We start from the raw sequence: 21,500 nt of genomic DNA on the forward strand, positions 1-21,500 counted from the left end.
TCGGGCTCCCTGCTCCGCGGGAGGCCTGCTTCTCCCTCTGCTTCTCTCTCTCTCTCTCCCCCTGTCTCTCATGAATAAATGAATAAAACTTTAAAAAAATAAATAAATAAATAAATAGATATTGATGATTTTAATTTTTTTAACATATTTCTCATAGCGGCCTGTTAGATTACTACTGTTTTTAACTCCTAATATGCCAGATTAAGAGCTCATACAAGGATTCCAAGTGTCATCACTGTAACTGAAAACTACAACACATAGCAGTTACATAGAAACATCTCCATAGTGTGGCTGTCACTCTTCCCTCAGGATCCATCATTTGACTTAACATGTAAACAATTAAGGTTCCAATGTTAATGAGAACATGAATATTAATAAAAATGTAATTAAAATTCATAGCATTTTCTTTCCATATCATAGAAAGTCATATCGAGAATTAAAGACTTATGAAGGATACTTTTTTGTGAGGTGTGATAGGCAGAAGAGATATTACCTTGGGTTGAAAAGAGCAGGAGCAAAGGAAAGAGAAACATTCCAGGTAGACTGGTATTTCAAGTGACCTGGCCAAGAAAGGGAGGAAGAAATCTTACCTAAAAAGGCACAGATGTCAAGGTACTTTATTCACTTTTGTTTGTTCTTAAAATGGATACATCTTAAGTATGTCTAAATATCAAATATTTGCCGGCGAGAAAACAGCCAATGGAGAGAGAGAAGAAAGAATAAAAGAGAGGAAGATGATGGATGAAGAAAACTCATAGGACCAGAGCCTGAACTACCGCAACATACAAATGAGAGCTTTATTTCCCAATTAGGAGAGCAGGAGTAATACATGGAAACACCCCATCCAGAAAGAAACAGTCTGTGCTTGCTCGGCAGCACATATGCTAAAATTGGAATGTTACAGAGAAGATTAGCACGGCCCCTGGGCAAGGATGACACTCAAATTCGTGAAGTGTTCCATTAAAAAAAAAAAAAGAAAGAAAGAAAAGAAAGATGTGGCCGGACTCATACTGTGACAGGGACTAGAAATGAAAGCAAAAATAGATTAAGTGGACAACAAAGAACCAGTATGATAATGCAGAGCCAGCACCACAGAAGAGATGCTGACCCTAAAGTGAATAGCACCCTTATTCCTTTAATGATTCCAGAACCATTTTACATGAAGAGACTCAGTGAGGAAGAATTGGTAGTTAAACCAGAACCATTTCATATATTGATAATGTATTACCAATTAATCTTCAAATTTACAAACATCTACTTCCTGTTTACCATGTTCCAAAAAATAGGCTGGATGCTGAAGGTCCAGAATTAACAGAGACATATGCCTCTTGCCCCCTTGTCTTTTAGTTTTAGTTGCTGTGCATATGAATTATGAAAATTTTAAGAAAATACATATAGATTATCTCATAGTGTGAGATGTCATTCTCAGTTAAATCTTGTATGTCTTGAGTAGAAAAGAAAAAACAAAAACAAAACAAAACAAAAAACCCTTAGTTTTGAGTAGGAAGAAAAGTGAACAGTATGGACCTTACTGATTTTTTTTTTTTTGGTAGTCATTATTAGATGCCCTAAGTGGGCAAAATTGCTCAGAATAGTTCCTAAAACTCTATCATCTCCCTGATATTGGAATATACCAATAGCTGTAAGGACACAAATACAGCTTCTTGCATTTTGAACGTCCTTTTTGTTTCTTCAGTATCCCAATCATTATAAAAAGAAAACAGCCAGGGCAACAGAAAGAGAAATACATATAATCATGCTTTGTATATAAAAGAAAGAGAGAATACATGAACACAGCTAAGTTATTGATAGTATTATTAAAACATGGTTTTAAATTTTTCCCTTCCTTTCAAGACTGAGTTTTAATGTTTAACATTTGTGGTTTGAGTACCAAACAATTTCATAGATACTTCAGTCCCAACTTAACATGCTATGTTGAAATGAAGATTTGAGGTGCATTAAGGTTTCAAATAAATACCAAGGAGATAACAATGCCTTCCCTGAGTCAATAGATCAATGTCAACTAAGGAGCACTAAGGAAAACAAAACAAAACAAAAGCTGGGAAAGACAAAGATAAAAGAAGCAGGCAGAGGCTAGACTACTACCAAAAGAAGACTTCCCCTTTCTAACCTTAACAGTCTTCCCAACTATAGCAAGAACAGGATGTCTTGGATCCTGGATCACATTAAATCTACTGTACTTTGCATAATTATTCCCTATTTCAGGAAGTGCTTTAATGTAAAAGAAATATGAATTAAGCTATGAAACATGAATATTTTTAAAATCAGCAGCAGCCTTTGCTAGAAGTTATCACTGATTATATATGATCAGAGGAAGGGAACATAGCAAAGGATCAATAATTTGTAATTAATAATAATAACAAGTGAATAATAAAATACTAATTCTTGATTTTCCTTTCAATACTTGAAGAATACTTGGGACAGGAAAGAAGAGAGAACAAGTCACTACACATTCAGGGAAATTACTTGGATAATTTTTCTTCTTCTTACTATAATATTGGCAGCCATAATCATGTAAGTTCTGAAAATGAGAGCATTCAGTTCAGCAGAATTATACTGATTAAGATGGATATATAAGAAATGTTGAACTACATTTTGTATAAAGTGTCCCTCTTTGTGTGTAGGAATTATATAGCAGTTTATATACAGTAGACAGCGCATAAGGTGTGTCTAAGATGTTCACAGCTCTACTGCCGCAGTGCTACCTTACACAGAAGCTCAGCCCAGAGTGCTTGCGTCCTCTTAATGACCTACACTCCTTAGAATGTAGCTGCCAAGACAAATGAAAGCACAGGATTTGGATAAAAACCCACATTCTCTTTCCAGCTGTGCCTCCCTAACCCATCTGGAAAATAAGAAAACTGTCCTTCTTTATAAAGCACTTTGCAGCCTGATCCTTCTCTTTTCTATCTCACCATCAGGATATCAATACAGGTACACATTGATGGATTACAATGCCTGTAAGAAGTAAACTATAACCAGTGAGCCCAGAAATAATTAAGATGGTGGACAAGTTTGAAGCAAATGAGTTTGGTTTCCTAAAATCACACACAAAAATAACTTCTACTACTACCTGCATGAGCTTCAGATTTTTTTGTCTGACCTCCTGTTGCTGACTTCTTTTCCTAGGAATGTGGGGAGCCTGGGCTTAGCAGTTCCAGGAGTTGAGAGTGAGTGTGGGAATGGGGGAGGGGAAATAAGCTTTTGGCTGAAGAACAAAGGGGGATTGATGCTTGGGTCCCAGATGAGGGTGTGGGAAGCAAGTAAAGTTGAAACATTAGGTCTATATGAAGGGTGGAGTCCAGAGACCAGACATCAAGAAAAGCCTCAGGAATGAACAAGTAAGGCAGTCAAGGCAGGTTTGGAAGGCAAAACACAAGACAGATTCTGGACATAATGGAATCCATGGCACTGGAATTCTTTGTACTATGCCACAGTTGATCCCATGGGTGGGGTGGGAATCATGAAGCTGACCTGTTCTCAGAACTCTAAATATTCGATAGCCTCCTTTGATATGAACGTTTTAGAAATACAAGGTAGGAATAAAACAATAGTTTTACAGAAAACAGTACTATGAAATCTAATTTTCAAAGAAAAACCAAGAATTTGCACCTCTAGATGCTAAAATTAAGTCTCCGAATTTGTCCATGTTTAATAAATCAAAATGTCTTGCCTTTAAAAGATATCCTTATTTAAAAAAAAAAATCATTCCTTCCACAGTTTATGGACATTAAAATGGATTTATCATCTTGTTACATTCTAGGGAATCTTGAGCCTCTTCTGCCAGAGGAGATAATGCTTGTTATTGCTAGACCCTGCTCATAACATAATGGTTTTATTAATCAGGATAATAGGCTATACCTCAGTAACAAATTAACCCTGAAATATCAGTTTCTAACACAGCAAAAGTTTATTTCTTCCTCACACTACATGTCCAATGTGAGTCAACAAAACAGTAGTTGTTTCATATAATCATGTAGGGAGAGGTTGACAGAATCCTCTGCCCAGAGTATAGCTGGTAGTCATGACAGGAGACAAGACAGATTAGAGAAATTGAGGTTTTTCATTGTCTCAGCTTAATGTTCACACATCACACCCATGCACATTTCACTGGCCGGAGCCAGTCTATTGTTCTCACCTAACTAAAGGAGCCTGGAAAGTATAATCTTTCCTAAACAGGAATGGAAAGGAGAATTCGGTATTTGTGAATACTAGTAATTGTTTACCACATTTAATATTTTAAAAATAATATTAAGACCCTGGAAAACCACCTTTTGGAGAAAAGAGAAGGACATAAGAAGAAACACACACACAACACAAAACAAGGGGCATGTACATAATCTAGAACAACCAAAGGCTCTTAACAGTAATTTGAAATTAGGGTGCTTCAAGTGGTCCATAAACGTACAGTTACTGCAAATTGATGTTTCCCTCAGATACAAAAAGAAAAAAAAAAGTAACTGAGTCTATCAAAGGTAGGATTTAAAAAAAAACAACAAGGTAGGATGAGATTATGCCTTCTGGAAACTAGTGAGACCAGAGATAACATACAGAGGCTAACCTCTGGATGGAGAACACTAACGAGGTCTCAATAGAGAATTAAGCCTACGCACATATTCAGAGCATCATTAAGAAGCTGAAAGAATGAGCCTCAATGATTCCTAGTAAATTGATTCCAAATAAATACTGATAGAGAAGGCAGGAACTCCAAAGGGCAAAAAGATATTTTTTAGGTCAGTAGAGGACTTCTTAAAGTTTAGAGAAGGAGTCCATAATGGTCCTTCTCTTTCAAGTTGCCAGGAAGAAGGAACGGACCAGGGGAGCCAAGAATAATTGTGATGAAGGATAACAGGCTTGAGAGTCAGAGAAAAAGAGAAGATAAACAGAGAAGACTAGGGAGCCTAATCTGAAAAGAATTAGCAATCCCATTGGGCTAATGGGAATCTGCTGAACTTGGATTCAGAGCTTGGTCTAAACTCTGGATTCAGACAGAGTGAATGGCTCAGGAAAGGGACTCTTTGACCTAGCTTCATTTGCATTTTAATGTAGACCAGAAAGCCTATGATGAGTATTACTTTTAAGAGCTTTTCTAGCTTTTAATAATCTGTATTATTTGGAATTTTAAAAATCCTTTCTATTTCCTTGTATGTTTGCAGTTAAAGCCTTAATAATCCCAGTGTATCAGAAAGAGCAGCTGTGAGGGTCCAGGCTGAGTTGCAAGCAATGGCAACCAGGAATGAGAATAAACACTCAGGATGCTTTAGTCCCATGGAAGCAAAGAGAAGATGAAGGGATCAGTCTAGAATATAGGTAGAAACTAAAAGGAGAATTTGGCCTGCCTTAAAACAAATTATTCAGTGTAGGTGACAAAGGTAAGTACTGTTGGGATATCCATTTCTTTATATATAAAATCACCCACAGTTTCTCCAAGCTACAGCAAGATTATAAGGTAGAAAGCAGTTTAGGAACTGGGCCTATTCCAATCATGAACATTAGTGTCCATCACAGACATTCTAAGCATATTTTTATTCCAGTATCCAAGCCACTGATTAAAATGTTAACTGGCCCACAAAGTAACCTCTATGGAATGCCATTTGTTGTGTCTCCCCAGGCTGACACTGAACCATTGATAATGTTTGTCAAAATGAGACACTCCAACCAGCTGTCTCTTCTCACAGCACATTCATGCACAGTTGTTGGTGAGGAATTAAGACTGTAACAGCAGGGACATTACGGATTAGGTTTGACAGTTCAGGAAGAGGAATGCATAGTTTAGCTGTGTCCAAGTCAGGATGCCTTCCTATTTTAGAAAAGAGGATGATTTCAGTTAATGAAATTTAATTTGGAAGTAGCTGAGGATAAAGAAATGTGGACAGCCTTTTGAATGACAAGACAGGAGTGCATTCATGATTGTTGATCATTGCTTTTCAATCAAAAAGCACATATAAGAAATAAAGTTTTCAATGATTAACATAGAAATAGATGGTAGAAAAAATTATGTTTATAAATTAAAAAAAATCTTTTTGCCAGCTAAAAGAGTGTCTTGCAAGACACAATGGCTTCACTATATTAACTGTATTCCCAGAAAAAAAGGAATTTTAGGAAGGAAGATACTTTCTTTTATAATCACAGTGAAATCATGCTTAAAATGACTGTTGAGATATTCTACAATAAAATGTTTTGTTTTTCCAGCTTCCTAGAAATATGGTCCTATGATTGGAACAGATGTGCTGTTTAGCTTTCTCCTTGACCTTTCCAGAAGTCCCGTAATTCAGATCAGGTAGCGAACAGCTGTTAAAATAAATCTGTTCTTGGGCTTGAGGGGAGGAAGATGAGGCCTCAGACACTGTAGCTTCTGACTTCATTCCTGGCATCATGGTTTAGGTTAGAGATTATAAACTCAATAACCCAGAGAATATGACAAACACTGATAATGCTGAGAAAAGCCTTCAAACACCCTTCTTCCCAGAGGGGTGGTAGAAATGGGAGAAGTACTATAGTTAAATGGTGCAGTGAGCACATGATTATCTGGTACCCGCAGATTTTGTGTTCTGGGATTGTACCTTTTCAGCCCCAAGTGGGTCTTCTATACAGTTCCCATCGTTTTATTATGTCTTGGGGTGATATGTACAACCCTGATACAATGAAGAAAGAAATTCAAAGTGAAGAGAGACATAAGCCCCTGGTTTTTGAGACAAAGGCTCGACAAGCAGCCCTTTGACCCAAGGAGCCTGCTGAGATTCCCAGCAGTTGAGGGAATGGAGCCCTCAGTTGAAGGATGGAGCCCCAGGCTGTGTCCATACCAGGGTACATCCATCCCGGACAGCATTCCAACACAAAACTGACAAAAAGAGCAGATTGGGAGAGCCACTCACTCCCCTCAGTCTGGTAAAGCATCCTTTTTAGAGGCTACAGGTGAATCGACTCCATAAAGTATACTTGGTGGAGTGCCTGGGTGGCAAATTCAGTTAATCGTCAAGGTCCAACTCTTGGTTTTAGCTCAGGTCATGATCTCAGGGTCCTAAAACTGAGCCCTGCTGAGGCTCCACACTCAGCACAGAATCTACTTGAGATTCTCTCTCCCTCTCACTCCACCCCTCCCCCTGTTCATGCTCTCTCTCTCTAAAAAAATAAATAAATCTTTAAAAAAAAATGCCCTGTGGAGTATAAACAGTTAATGGAATTTATCTCATTAACTTTTATCTCATTACTATAATCGATATTTTGTGTGCAAAAGGTAAATGCACTAAAATACTAGATCACATATAAAATACTAAACAAATATACATATAGGAGATATATGCCTGCTCAGGATGCTATAACAAAATACAGTAAACTGGGTGGCTTATTAACAACAAGCATTTATTTCTCACAGCACCAGAGCTAGAAAATCCAAGATCAAGTCACTCTAGTAAGGGCTGGCTTATAAGGCCAGCCTTTGATGTCTAGTAAGGGATGGCGTCTTAGTTGGCCATCTTTTTGTTGTATACGCACATGGTAAAAGGGGCAAGGGAGTTTTCTTTGGCTTCTTTTACAAAGCACTAATCCCATTCGTGAGGGCTTTGCCCTAAAGACCTAATCGCCTCCCAAAGGCCCACCTTCTAATACTATCAACTTGGGGGGTAGGACTTCAACATATGGATGGAGGAGGGGAGTTAACATTCAGACATAACACACATTTATTTATTTTTTTTTATAGATAGGGGAGCATACAATCAAAAAATGTTGAAGACCACTGTTCCAGATTATTCCCCTCCCCCAGCCAAATGAGGGCAAGGATGCAGAGAAAGGGGAGCCCTCCTACACTGTTGGTAGGAATGCAAGCTGGTACAGCCACTCTGGAAAACAGTACGGAGGTTCCTCAAAAAATTAAAAACAGAGATACCCTATGACCTAGCAATTGCACTACTGGGTATTTACCCCAAAGATACAAATGTAGTGATCTGAAGAGGCACCAGCACCTCAATGTTTATAGCAGCAATGTCCACAAAAGCCAAACTATGGAAGAAGCCCAGATGTCCATTGACAGATGAATGGATAAAGAAGATGTGGTATATACAGATACGATGGAATATTACACAGCCATCAAAAAATGAAAACTTGCCATTTGCAATGATGTGGATGGAACTATTATGCTAAGCAAAGTAAGTTAATCAGAGAAGACAATTATCATATGATCTCACTTATATGTGGAATTTAAGAAACAAGGCAGAGTATCATGGGGAAGAGAGGAAAAAATGAAACAAACAAAACCAGAGAGGGAGACAAACCATAAAGAGACTCTTAATCATAAGAAACAAACTGAGGGTTGCTGGAGGGGAAGGGAGTGGAGAGATGGGGTAACTGGGTGACGGACATTGGGGAGGGTATGTGTTGTAATGAGCACTGGTTATTATACAAGACTGATGAATCACAGACCTGTACCCCTGAAACATGTTTATGTGTTAATTTTTTAAAAAAGAAGAAGAAAACAAGGTACATTGGGAACGCATTGCTGTTACCGTAACTCTATAAAAGTCATTGAGATTAAACCCTTTGACTTAAGATAGTGATCAGATTAATGTCACCATTGAACAGAAGGAAGAAAAAAGGAGAGAGGGGAGAAATGGGAAATGAAAGTCTCTTTCCTCAGGTGACATCTTTCTTCCATAATAAATCTCTAAACAGAAGACCCAGACTGCTCACCTTCTTCATCCTCACCGCCATGGCATACCATGCTTACTTTGGTGTGAGCCATGTAACTCTCCAGTGAATAATCTGTTAAAGCCAAAGAACAGAATCCAGAGCAAAAAGTACCATTTGGGGAAGGTTGTGTCTTAGCGAACGGAGGATACAGACGGAGTACATAGAGTCAGGAAAATGCAACTGCAGAGTGTGGTCATCAAGTACTTTGTCAGCAAGGTGTCAGATAGTGAGCAGAGAACAAGGACACTGATCGTACAATGGAAACCAAGACATCAAGTTCAAGATAATAGGTTGTAAACAGGTGGCCGCCTGGTCAAATCTAGCCTACAGATATGATTTGTTCAGCCATAAGTCATTTGTAAAATTTTGAAGCTGTAAATATTTAAAAACTTGGGAGATTTCACACACACACACACACACACACACACACACACACACACACACACACACACAGTCCACATTTCTAACTTCTCTTGATAAATGAGAGATCTAACAGCACTGGATCAGTAGTCCCAAATAGCCACCATGGGCTGGAGATGAATTGTGTTCTACTGGAAGAGAGGGCAGAGCCTCTCACTTTCACATTACCCCCACACAGACTGTTTCACACATCTACATTGTTTCTACTGTTCTGGGTTCAGAGATGTAGGAAGGACCCAGAATTCTGAGAGAAGCCAAGGAGACAAACAAGAAACCCTGAATCATAGACCCATTGTCATGTCTCCTCCTCCTGGGGATCAGTGATGGGACGAATTAAAGCAAACCAAACAGATGAGATACATGTTCCCAATGAACTTACACTCTAGTTGAGAAAATTGGATAACGTATCAGTAAATACAGTTCTCAGTGATAGTATCTAAAATATTTTGAATGCTATCATGGGCCAGTCACTGTTCTTTCTCTCATGTGGTTTGTATTCTTTTACACATATGAATTCCCATAGAAACCCTATGAAAAGTAAGTAATTACATCCCATTTTTCAAATAGGAAATTGAGTCATGGAAATAAGCAACTTGTATAATGTCCCATGGCTAGTAAGTGGAGAAGTAATAATGAGCTCCAGCAGTCTGACTTCAGAGGCAAGGCATTTAACCCCTGTGCCACACCATTAAGTACTAAGCAGCGTGTTAAAATAGGCTGATGTGACAGAGGCACTGAGCAGCTACTTTAGATTTGGAAGTCAAGAAAAGACTTTCTGGAAGTGACATTTAAGCTGAGATCTGAAGAATACAACTATGCAAAAACTAGAATAGGAGGCAAAGGGAGCAACTCATGTGAAGGACTAAATTTGGAAAGAGCTTGTTCACTAAAAACCCCAAATGAGTTGACCAGTGAGATTGGTAGCTTGATGGGAGAGTGAAAAAGAGAGAGGGGGAGAACTGGAGAGGGGAGATTGAAGACAAAGCACAGGCCATACTCCAAGGTATAGAGTTTCCATTTCACAACAGCTGGGAGCCAGTGGACCATAAGAGCCTGAGAGGGGGACATAATTGGTGTGAGTTTCAAAAAACATGTAATGTTCACATTTACCAGGGCTCTTTATAAACTGACCTTACTATATGTTTCTACCTTCCTCTCCTATTTTTTCTCCTTCATACATCCTGTGCTCTAACCAAAATTCTAGTAGCTACCGTTGTGCTAGAAAATCAGTTCTGTGGAAATAAAGCCCTGATTTGTAGCATTTGCCTATTTCTATGGTATAAATACATCCACAGTAGTTGATCTTATGCTACCAACAGTTTTAACAATCAGCTTGCAAAATTCCTGACTATTTAAGAGTCAGTGCTTGAGAGCCAATTCCATACCCATACTCCAAATTATTTTCGCCTTTTGAAATTCACCAGATCCTTACATGGTATGACTTTCCTACATTCTGTTCCCCCGTCTGTAAATCTGAACCATTGTAGGGCTGTGGTTAAGAGCAAAACCCGTGGCTTCAGATGGACTTGGATTGAAAACCCAGCTTTGTAAACCAACCACATGATCTTAGGAAAAAATCTTAACTTCTCTAAACCTCTGTTATTTATAACATGGGTGTGAAAACAGTCCCTACCTCAGGGTATTGTTATAAGAATCAAACGAAATAATGTAACAAAAAGCACTTAGCAGAGTACCAGGAATGTTACGTACTTCTTTAGAAAATTTATTTTATTCATCTACTTAGCTACCATGGGTCCTAGCTAGAAGCTGGGGAAAGCAAAAAGTCTGTCAAGTTTGTCTTTTAATAGCCTGTCTTTTGAATTAGGTCTCCTGCCTAGTTTTCCCCACCTCTAAGATGCTTTCCAGGATACACATAAGAATCTTTTTCTCTCATAGCCTAAAGGAACTACTTAATGATACATATCTTATATACGATATGAGAACAAGTAGTGGCTTAAAGTAACAGTATCTATTTTGCAATAGAGTTTCTCGATAACAGGACAAACTTCAAGACTCTGATGGCAGAAGTTTCCGAGTCGTTAAGCGTCTGCCTTTTGCTCTGGTCATGGTCCCAGGGTCCTGGGATTGAGCCCCACATTGGGCTCCCTGCTCAGCGGGAAGCCTGCTTCTCCCTCTCCCACTCCCCTCTGCTTGTGTTCCCTCTCTCACTGTGTCTCTCTCTGTCAAATAAATAAATAAAATCTTAAAAAAAAAAAAGTTTCTTGCCATAGTATTTTATTGATATTAGAGATTTTGTAAATTTTCTGTACAGGCAGCAACTTGAGGTAGCTAACTAAGTCTTAGCCTCCCCCTGTCAGTTTTTATTCACAGGAATTCTGTGGACACTCATCTTCATGTTTAGTTGTATCAACACTAAGAACAGCTTTACTCATTGCCTATTAAAGATGTAGGTTCTAGTGACAGTTCCATTTTACCTTTGTGACCTTGTTTAAGTCCCAAACTCTCTGAGATTTACCACATTAGAATGAATTCAGAGTCTATACCTGCTCTAAAATTCAATGATTCTACTCATTTAAATATTTATAAATTCTGAAAGCACCTCCAAAGCTAACAGAAAAAATACATCTGACACCATTCTTGTGAGATTAACATAAATAAACTTAGACCTCTATAGCAAATCAAAGCAGAATATTGAGTCAACTGTATGAATAATTCAGAAACAAAATAAAGTAAAGCAAAACAAGAACTTACGGTTCTAAAGCTTTCAAAATACACAATTTACAGTCTTATTCAGAAATCACTGGAACTGCAGTGCATTCTGATTTATACTTAAGAAATCATCAAAGCTGCATTTTCCCTTAAATTCAGGTTTTTCAGATATCCCATATAAAAATCCTGCTTAAAGGAATGTTCTAGGCCAATATCAAGTCAAGTATGTGTAAAAGCAACCTGGGGGGAATTGCTAGTGTCCTAGTCAAATTCGAAAAGGTATTTTTAAATCACTAGGAATAAAGAGTTCATTCATCAGATTAGATGACTATTTTATCATTTCTTTCAATGTATTATGCCCTAATCAATATATTCATGAGCCTGTATCTTAGAAGAATACCTACCCCAATTACTTCAGCTCAGAGATAGTGAATTATTTTGATATGTTGCCAATACATTTAAGGCAATTATTTATTAGTTCCTGAAGGCTAATATGCAGACTATAATGTGCCCTGAGCAGGATAACCAATGAGACCACTATTGGTACTGCTAACGTAGTTGTGTACCACTTGTGTATCACTCCTCAGCAATGTGGGGCCTGACCCCAAATAGATTTTGGCTTACTATTAAACATTTTATATCAGCTAGTGAATAGTCACCATAAATATCAGAGAAATTTTTGTCTCTAATACATATTTCACGCAGCAGTATATAATAAACTATCAACGTTGCTTGGTATCTCCAATTCCTAACATAGAGATAAATTATAAAATATTTTCTCTGGCATGTTTTACAGTTCTGATGATAGCAAATTTGCATTATGAAACATGTGCAATTTAAATTATCAGTTACATTTTTCTTGATTGGACTTTGCACATCTATAGTCAGTATGGGAATAAGTTACCAAAATTAAAAGGGTGAAGGAAGCCAATTTGAAAAGGCTACATACTGTATGATTCCCACTACATGACATTCTAGTAAAGGCAAAACTCTGGAGACCATAAAAAGATCAATGGTTGCCAGGGGTTAGGAGTGAGGGAGGGACGAATAAGTAGAACACAAAGGATTTTTAGGGCAATGAAAATATTCTGTGTGATTCTATAATGATGGATACATGTCATTATACATTTGTCCAAACCCATAGAATATACAGCACTGGGAGTGAACCCTATGTAAACTATGGACTTTGGGTGATTATGATGTGCCATGTCAATTCCTGGTGAAAAATGTTCGTAGTCGGGGAGGCTATGCATGCATGGGAACAGGAGTTACATGGCAAATTTCTGAGTTTTCCTCTTAGTTTTGATGTGTACCTAAAACTTAAAAAATATATATTTTTAATTGATAGGGAATATTTAAAAACTTAAGAATGCATGTTGAAAAATATGTGTCCATAAAACAGGGACAAATGATTTAATAAATCACTCAACCATATTCTTTCCTTTGTATTATTTCCTTGGTCCTATAAATTCTAGAAAGTAAAGGTTATCTTCCAGTTTCTCTGAAACTTCCTGTATTTCCTAGGCTAGCATCTTCATGGTCTCAACTGACTCTGATATGATGATTTTGAGACAGTTCATTTATAAATTAAGCACTAGTCTTATCTTAAATGTGCAGTAATTAGTCACTGACTCCTTTGTATAAATCCAAATGCATAAGTGCATCTATAACATATTCCCATTTGGATTTGGAAAAAGGAAGATCTTACTAAAAGAAAAAAAAAAAAAAGGTTCTTTTCACAGTGACACCTTGTTGCTCCACTGAACAGCTAAGGGAGTAAATGGACTCATGTTGCTAGATAAAACTCTGCTAAATATGGCTGGTTACTTTTGTATCCAGAGAAGTTCACCAGAGCCCATTATTTATATATATCCAGGCACTTTTCCACAAGAGGCTCAGAAAAACCCATTCATCCCATAGAAACACTCAACCTGGCCCTGGAGTGGCACTGAACCCCAGCAGGATTTAACACTGAGACCATAATATCTACCACAAGCCTTTGAAGAGGCCCCAGCTGTGCCTGTTGCCATGAGTGAAGCGGAAAGCCCACATTACTGAGGGCTTCCGGTGGTTTGACGTTCTCTCCTCAGGCATTACTGGAGAGGTGGCCACAGTGTGACTCAGATGTGAGCCATGGCCGGGCCTTCCTCAGTCCTAGGGGAAGAATCAAGGGGAGAGAACTGAATGTTTGCTGATACAACTGCCATCTGCCACCGTTCAGTTTGATGGTGACAGAGTCTGCGTTAATGCCAGACAGACAGAGAACACTCACCATCTGTTCATTGCCCTGAAATAAAATTAACTAGGTCATCTGGGTTTGGAAGCCTATCTGGAATTGTTGACATCTATTCCCAACCTTAAGGATGGAAATTTTCTCCCATCTTAAGTCATTCAAATTACGGAGAGAAATATTTTCACTCTAATCCTTCTAGTGGAAAAAGTACAGTTAATAGATAATACATTAGTAACAATTTATGTGTTAACAATGAATACAGGATTTTGTAGCCCTTACATTATTATATTTATATGCAATAATATCACAATTGTTATCCAACCAAAACCTTCTAAAGGGAAAAATGTCTAATACATTTAATTTCAAGAAAAATGTGCAAAATCTATGTGGACTTCAGTCTTTGTTGATCAGCTAATGAGATGCAAATTTCTTGATTTCCAGGCACTCAAACTAGAAAGGGGAAATAAAGAGTTATAAGATATTTTACTCCTGCTACTTACTTAAAAGATATCTGCATCACAGCAACTGAATCTAGGATATGACTGAAGAGGTGGTAAAATAATGTGTGTGTGCACGTGCGTGTGTGTGTGTGTGTGTGCGCGCGCACGCGTGCGTGTGTGTGTGTGTGTGTGTGTGTGTGTGTGTGTGTGTGTGTGTGTGTGTGTGTGTGTGTGTGTGTGTGTGTGTTCCCCCCAGGAGAAGGGCAGGAAAAAGCTTTAATTCAATTTCTAAACAAGAAAACTCATCCCTGATCTCCCTACCCATAATCTCTCACCTTCCAATCACCTCTTCTTATCGGTCTGTTCTTCTCTCCCTCAGTCTAGCATTGGTCTGGGCTAGTATTGATTTAGTAGCGAATCTCAGCTGGACCCATGACACAGGACAGAAGGAAAGAAAATAGAATAAATAATTATTTTCAATTCTTTATACCAGCCCTGCCTTGCAATATGGTTCTCTGAAAGAAAACTCTTTAAAAAATTCTACTTCCAAGAGCCAATTTACGTTAACTTAAAGGAAAAGTTACTGCTTTTAATAGTTTATAGACATCAATAACAGGAAATAATCCAGTTCATTTAGACAATCTATAATGTGCTGACTTGAAATAAATCCAGTGGAGCTATCCTTAGGTCCCAAAGGATCCAGTTTTAAAATGACATTTTGTGAACTGGATTTTTTGTGTGTGAATTGGATTATTCACCAAGTTTGATTATTAGCAAAGTCTCTGAGCAGAAATTTCTCTAGCCTCTTAATTTATGCCTTAAATTTTAAAGAATTTAAACAGAATATATTTCCAAACAATTACTAAAGATATAATGAGTGATCTCCATATATTCAGCAGTGAATTTAGAGCTCTGGAAAGGGCAAAGAAAGATACAATGTTATCTCTTATGATCACAGAGATTAGATAAACCGGATATAGACTATGCATAAAAATATAATAAAAATAACTTGTATGAAATATGAAATATGCCAAAGAAAAGGCACCTTGGCCCTCCAATCTAAAGGAGACCCCACTATTCTCTCACATAATGCCTTATACTTTTTCTTTATAGTTTCAGTCACTGTCTATATGTATTTATTTATAGATTCCTTTAATATCTGTGTCTCTACCCCAATCCCATGCCTATGAGCTCCATGAGGACAGGAGCTACATATGATTTTATTCATAGCTTTATCCACAATGCCTGAAACACTGTGAAATATAGTAGGTGGTCACTAAATATTTGTTAAATTAATTTCTGAAATATACCGTATTCACTGTCTAGTGGAAAATACTGAAAAATAAACAGATCATAGTTACATTATTTCCTTCACTGATTAATTTATTCAACAAGTGTTAAATATTGAGCTCCAACTATGTCAACACTGTCCTTAGAGATATGGATAGAGAAGTAAAATGCACATGATTACTAACCACATGGAGCTCACAGTGCAAAAGATCATTATTAAGACAAACTGTAAAAATATATAATTACAGGTAAATATATAATTACAAAATATAAGATTATGAAGTAAAAGTAATAACAGATTTGATTTATTCTTAGCAGTTAGGGAATGAAGAAGGAATGCAGGCATGTAAAGGAGCAGGGGAATTATGATTTTAGAAATAGATCACTGAAACCAGCTAGCAATAAACAAAATTAATTTCATGGAAGTTTCATGGAAGAGTAGAGCTAGTGCCAGATATTATTCCCTCCTATCCTTCAAGGCATAATTATGTGTACAGAGATAGCTGATAGTGCTTACACTTAATATGTAAACTATAATAGAATGACATACTTCTCGCAGCACCTAGGTGGTGCAGTCGGTTAAGTGTCCAACTCTTGGTTTCAGCTCAGGTTGTGAGATCAGGCCCACATCGGGCTCCACCCTCAGCACAGAGTCTGCTTGGGACTCTCTCTCCCTCTCCTTCTGCCCCTCTCCCTGTGCCTGCTCTCTCTCTCTCTCTCTCAAATAAATAAATAAATGTTTTTTTAAAAAAAGAATGATGTACTTCTCAAGATATTTTTTTCAAATAACTTGGGCATTAAGTCTTTCAATTTTGTCATTTTGTCTTTATTTGTTGCTTTTCAAATTAAATATATTCACACTGTGCCATCTTTATTTTTCCAACTATTCACTATATCACAAAGTATTGTACTTAGTTTAAGAAGCATCAAGAATCAAAATTTCTTTCTTCAAGAAATTAACATTACATCTCTTAATAAAATGCTAAGTGATAACAAAATAGACTAGGGGGAAGTAAGTACAGTTATTTGAACCAATTTTTTTTCTAAATGAATTATTTTTATGTTTTCCAGAAAAGAACACCACTCTTTAAAAAGAATTACCATGTACATACGGCTGATGGCAGAGACATTATTTCATAAGTGATTTTTTTTTCAATAAGTGATTTTTTTAAATTACAAATTCATTACATATTTGGGGGAGGGGGTTAATTTGGAAAATATTCCCATACAAGAACTACTAATTTATAGAGTTGTTATTATAATTTTAAAAGACAACATGCCATAAATTACCAATACAGCAAAAAAAAAAAACTGGTATGTTTATTTTGAAGCCAGGCCTACACCTTATCAAAGCCAAAATAATTGGGCAATGATCATGAACTCAGTTTCAAAGCTGAGACATTGAGTGCTTGGGTTGTGTCAGTTATTATTTCCTGAATACGACTTTATACCGGATCCAGAATTCACTCTGTCTGACTCTCAGCCAAGAAAGGAAGTAGCGTGGGTGACCAAGCTTAACACTCGCTCTGGGGATTTCTCTCTAGCCAAAGCTAAAAGGAGACTATAATTGGGTAGCCAGGCCTGTCCTTAGCATGTTCTTTATTTAGATGGCTTACCAAAGCCCATTAGACAGCAAAATTACTCTGCCCTATGCCCCTACAGAATCTGAAAGAAAAACCACTGGGGGCTGGGTGCTGGCAGTGGAGCCAAGAGAAAGGGCAATGAGGAGGGGAAGAGAGGGAAGAAGGAAAGGGGCTGTCTCTGCATCTGTGGGCTTGCGAGTCAGATGAGAGCTACAACTCCACTTGTACTGCCTAACAGTTGGTTACCTTTAATTAAATTATATCCCTAATCTGAAGCTCAGATCCTTTAGTTGCAGATTGTGTATAGAGTAGTAACTACTTCACAGAGTGGTTTTCAGCGGCTGGCGGATAAGAAACACTCAATAAATATTACTTTTTGTTGCTGGTGCTATTATGACTTTTGTTATGCCATCTGTGAAAGAGGAAAGACAGAAAAAATGGTGCATTTTCTATGAGGCTCTACAGATGCCCTGTTTCTTTCTGTCGTCTCTAAACCACCTCACTTTACCTCACTTAACCCTCTTTAATTTGGATTTTTCAGGTTAAGAAGCAAAGGAGCTATTAGGCACAGGAAAGGTTGAGCAACATGCCCCAGGACTAATCTTCCCAACAGGCACTCCCAAAGAAGTATTTCCAATCAGATAGTTGCCAGGCATGCCCAGAACTTTTTTTTTTCTTTAAGCAATTTGAGTAGGTCACTTGGGGGAATTAAAAGAACCTTTCTAACTCAGTGAAACCTTGCTCTCTAATTTTCATACATCTTTATAAAGTGCCCTCGAAAGCTCCAACCAGGTAAACAAAAAAAATATAAGTATACCAAAATGCCTCATAACAAAAACATAAAAGAAAGTAAAAGAAGTATAAAAAAAGAGAGAGAGAGAGAGAAAGTTCTCAACAGTGCAGCTTGAAAACTGTAGCACTATACATAGGAAATAAAAATAACCTGGATACATAATTTCCTTCAAAATAAAATACTGGATATTGGACACAAAGTCATATGCTTCTAAGAAATGGGGGAGTTTTATTATTTCCTATGAAAGTGACAAGACTCATAAAGATACTTGGTTTTGGTATCAGTATACTAAGCTTCCAGGGAAATTCTCTAAAAAGATATTTTAAAGCTAAAAACCATATTTACTTTTTGAAAAAAAAATGCTTTTTCTCTGGCAAGTGAGAGTAAAAATAATGTTCTTCCAAACATTATTTTCTTAGGTATTTGGGTATCCAAGAAAAAAGGAAAATAACTTTTAACAGAAATGAAATTCACAATGAGGAGAGATGCGGCAAGAGTTTAAGTCAAGTCATTTTGAATTTGTCAGACAAAGGAAGAGTTTAAATCTTCAAGTCATTTTAAATTTGTCAAAGAAGGAAAAAACAATGTTAACTTCTTAACATCAACTTTCCCGCTTTTCTTATAATTTTTTGAAAAGACCTGTTTCATAAAGAATGTCTACTATTCTTGATTAAGGGTTTGTACTGAGAGATTCCTTTTGAGATTCAGATGACTACCCACACCAATATCCTTCACAAGGTCTTAGGTATTGACAAAAGAGACTAGATGCCTTCTATCATCCTGCTTTACTTGGAATTGTAATTAATTTAATTTAATTTAATTTTAATGCCATTTTATCCTATAGTCTTCCCTTCTCCATAATACTGTGTCCAAATGTGGAACAAACACTATCCTTAAGTTACTCCTATACTTCATGCTTATATTAATTTATTCAATCAGTCTTATTGAGCAACTGTTATGTTCTAGTTGCTGCATACAGTAAGTAGATGATGCTTGTTGCTATAGAAATAGTGAGAAAATAGTGTACTTATCATGATATATTTTTACTGTAGTACTATTATAGTATTGTAGTACTAGCAGGACCTGAAAATGGATTTTATAAAGTGACTAAGGAAAAAGAGAGTCATCAAGGATAACTTCTAGACATTCTGCATGAGGGTTAGATGATGGTCTCATTAAATCAAGTGAAAAATGACAGAAAGGAGAGGATTTGGAAATCAAAAGTTCTGTTCTGGACCTGCTAAACTTAGCCTGTGATGTTTGTTGAGTGGGCAGTCAGAGAGATGACTAAGGAGCTCATAGAACAGTTAGGGTTAGAAAAATAAACTTGGGAGTCAGTTGCCTGTAGAGAACATTAAAAGCCACAGCATGGCAAGTAGAGAATGTAGAGAGCTTGGAAGAGATGAGGATCCAAAACTGAGCCCTGGGACACTCCACAGTAAGAAAAAGGAGGCAGCAAAGGACAGTAAGAGAAGGTCATGAAGTAAGAAGATAATCAAGAAAGCAGTGGCCCAGAAATCAGTTGAACAAAGTGTATCAAGAAGGTTAACTGTGTCCAACTGTATAAGGTGGACTAATAAGAGAGACCATTGGGTGCTACTCGACTTAGCAGAATGGAAATTGCTAGGGGGCCTGAGGAAGTGTTTTCAGTAAAATGGTGCATACCTTTTAATTAAAATGCTTCATTATAGTCATCATACAGATTAGATCACAGGTGCACAGAATGTAGAATGTGTCTTGTTCATCTCTGTATTCCTTGTGCTTAGAACAGTGTCTGACACATAACAGCTCCTCAAAAGATATTGCTGAATGTTGGCTATTGGCCTTTGATCAGTGCTTTATTTTGTGTTGTCTGCCACAGATGGTGTAACTCTAAATAACAGAAATGGCACCTATGCATTTATCTTTGAACCATGTCTTACACATTCCAAAATATTTACATTTGCAGTTAGATGCGTAATAAAATATCTGTAATGGAAATGAAGAAATATGGTGATTGTTAATTGTGAACTAGAGAAAGATTTAGTAGTGATTCCATGAAGAACAGGCAGGTGCACAGACTGATGGAAACTGTGGAGGTTTTAACAAATGGTCACAAATCCTCTGACACTCCTCTCTTAAGAGATGAAGTCTAGTTCCCCTCCCTTTGAATATGGGTTGACCTTATTTATTTGCTTCTAACAAATACGTTGCTGAGGAAGTGTTACTGCTTGACTTCCAAGACAAGGTCATGATAGAAGGTAACAGAGCTGGTGTCTGGATCTCTCTCTCTCAGGACTCACACCTTTGAGCACTGACTCGCCATGACTACCCTACAACTGCCAGGATGGAGAGACTTCATGGAGAGCACCTAGAGAGAGAGAGAGAGAGAGAGAGAGAGAAAGAGATGCCCAAGGAACTCCAACTGTTCTCAGCCCAAGTACTAGACATTCAAGAGGATGCCCTCCAAAATGAGTCCAGCCCCAGTCACCATCTGATTACAACTGTATGGGAAACTCTGAGGGAGAACCACCAGCTGAGCCTAGTCAACCCCTAGAACTGTAAGTGATGGTAATAACTGTTGTTTAATGCCATTAAGATTAGGCTGCTTTGCTACATGGCAATGAAAAGTGAAACAGACCACAGTGCATTTATTCTGCCAGGAAAGAAACAGGTTCAAATAGCAAAAGATTCTTTCTGATTGGCCTAAAAATGTTCATGGAAGAGATAAGTTTAGAAGAGCTGCTTGAATGACCCCAATTATTTTAGACTGAGAAAACAAATTCCCAACTTGACCAGGAAACCCGATAATATTTTGAGATAAACCAGATCTCAACGGCCATTTCCAGGTTTCAGAACTGGCATGAATGAATGAATGAATGAATGAATGAATGAATGAATAGAAAAGGGAAGGGAAGAGAAGGGAAGAAGGAAGGAAGGAAGTTAAGAAAAAATATTTCTTTAGTCTGAGGTGTTATTCATGCTTATAGATAGCATTAAAGGATCCTCTGGTCTGAGATGCTGTTCATGCATCTCCAACTAGAAGAAGAGTTCTTTGATCTCATGTTATTACAGTGATAGCAAACAAGTAGCACAAAAGGTATCTGTGGATCCAGGAAAAGGATGGTATAGAAGTGCAGTTTCTCATGCCTCCCTCTCTTCTCCTCGTGGTATACTTTAAAGTCATGAGTTTAAGCAGCCTTCACATAGTAAGCAAGATGATAGGCCCCAGAACAGTGGGCTTACTGCTTTTTATTCCCCTTAAATCTGGGCAACAGTCAGTGGGGGAAATGTCAACATTTGAGCATCTTCATCATTATCATAATAAAGTTTCACTTAAGCTATGTCACCTGGAACCAAGACTGGATTCCAGATTTATGATTTCT

General features: G+C 37.5%; 1 long non-coding RNA gene and 1 other non-coding gene across 2 annotated transcripts in view; one reads left to right on the forward strand and one right to left on the reverse strand.

The window, feature by feature from the left end:
- LOC113922729 overlaps positions 1–21,500 on the reverse strand; it is a 136,964-nt gene that overhangs the window by 81,523 nt on the left and 33,941 nt on the right. Inside the window, exon 2 of the long non-coding RNA XR_003520052.2 lies at positions 14,805–14,893. This is a non-coding gene — a long non-coding RNA (uncharacterized LOC113922729). The remainder of the gene's footprint in view (positions 1–14,804; positions 14,894–21,500) is intronic.
- Positions 862–967, forward strand: LOC113923206. Its single transcript, XR_003520213.1, has one exon. It is a non-coding gene; the product is annotated as a U6 spliceosomal RNA (small nuclear RNA).

The sequence above is a fragment of the Zalophus californianus genome, chromosome 9 (assembly GCF_009762305.2).
Source record: "Zalophus californianus isolate mZalCal1 chromosome 9, mZalCal1.pri.v2, whole genome shotgun sequence".
Lineage (NCBI taxonomy): Eukaryota > Metazoa > Chordata > Mammalia > Carnivora > Otariidae > Zalophus > Zalophus californianus.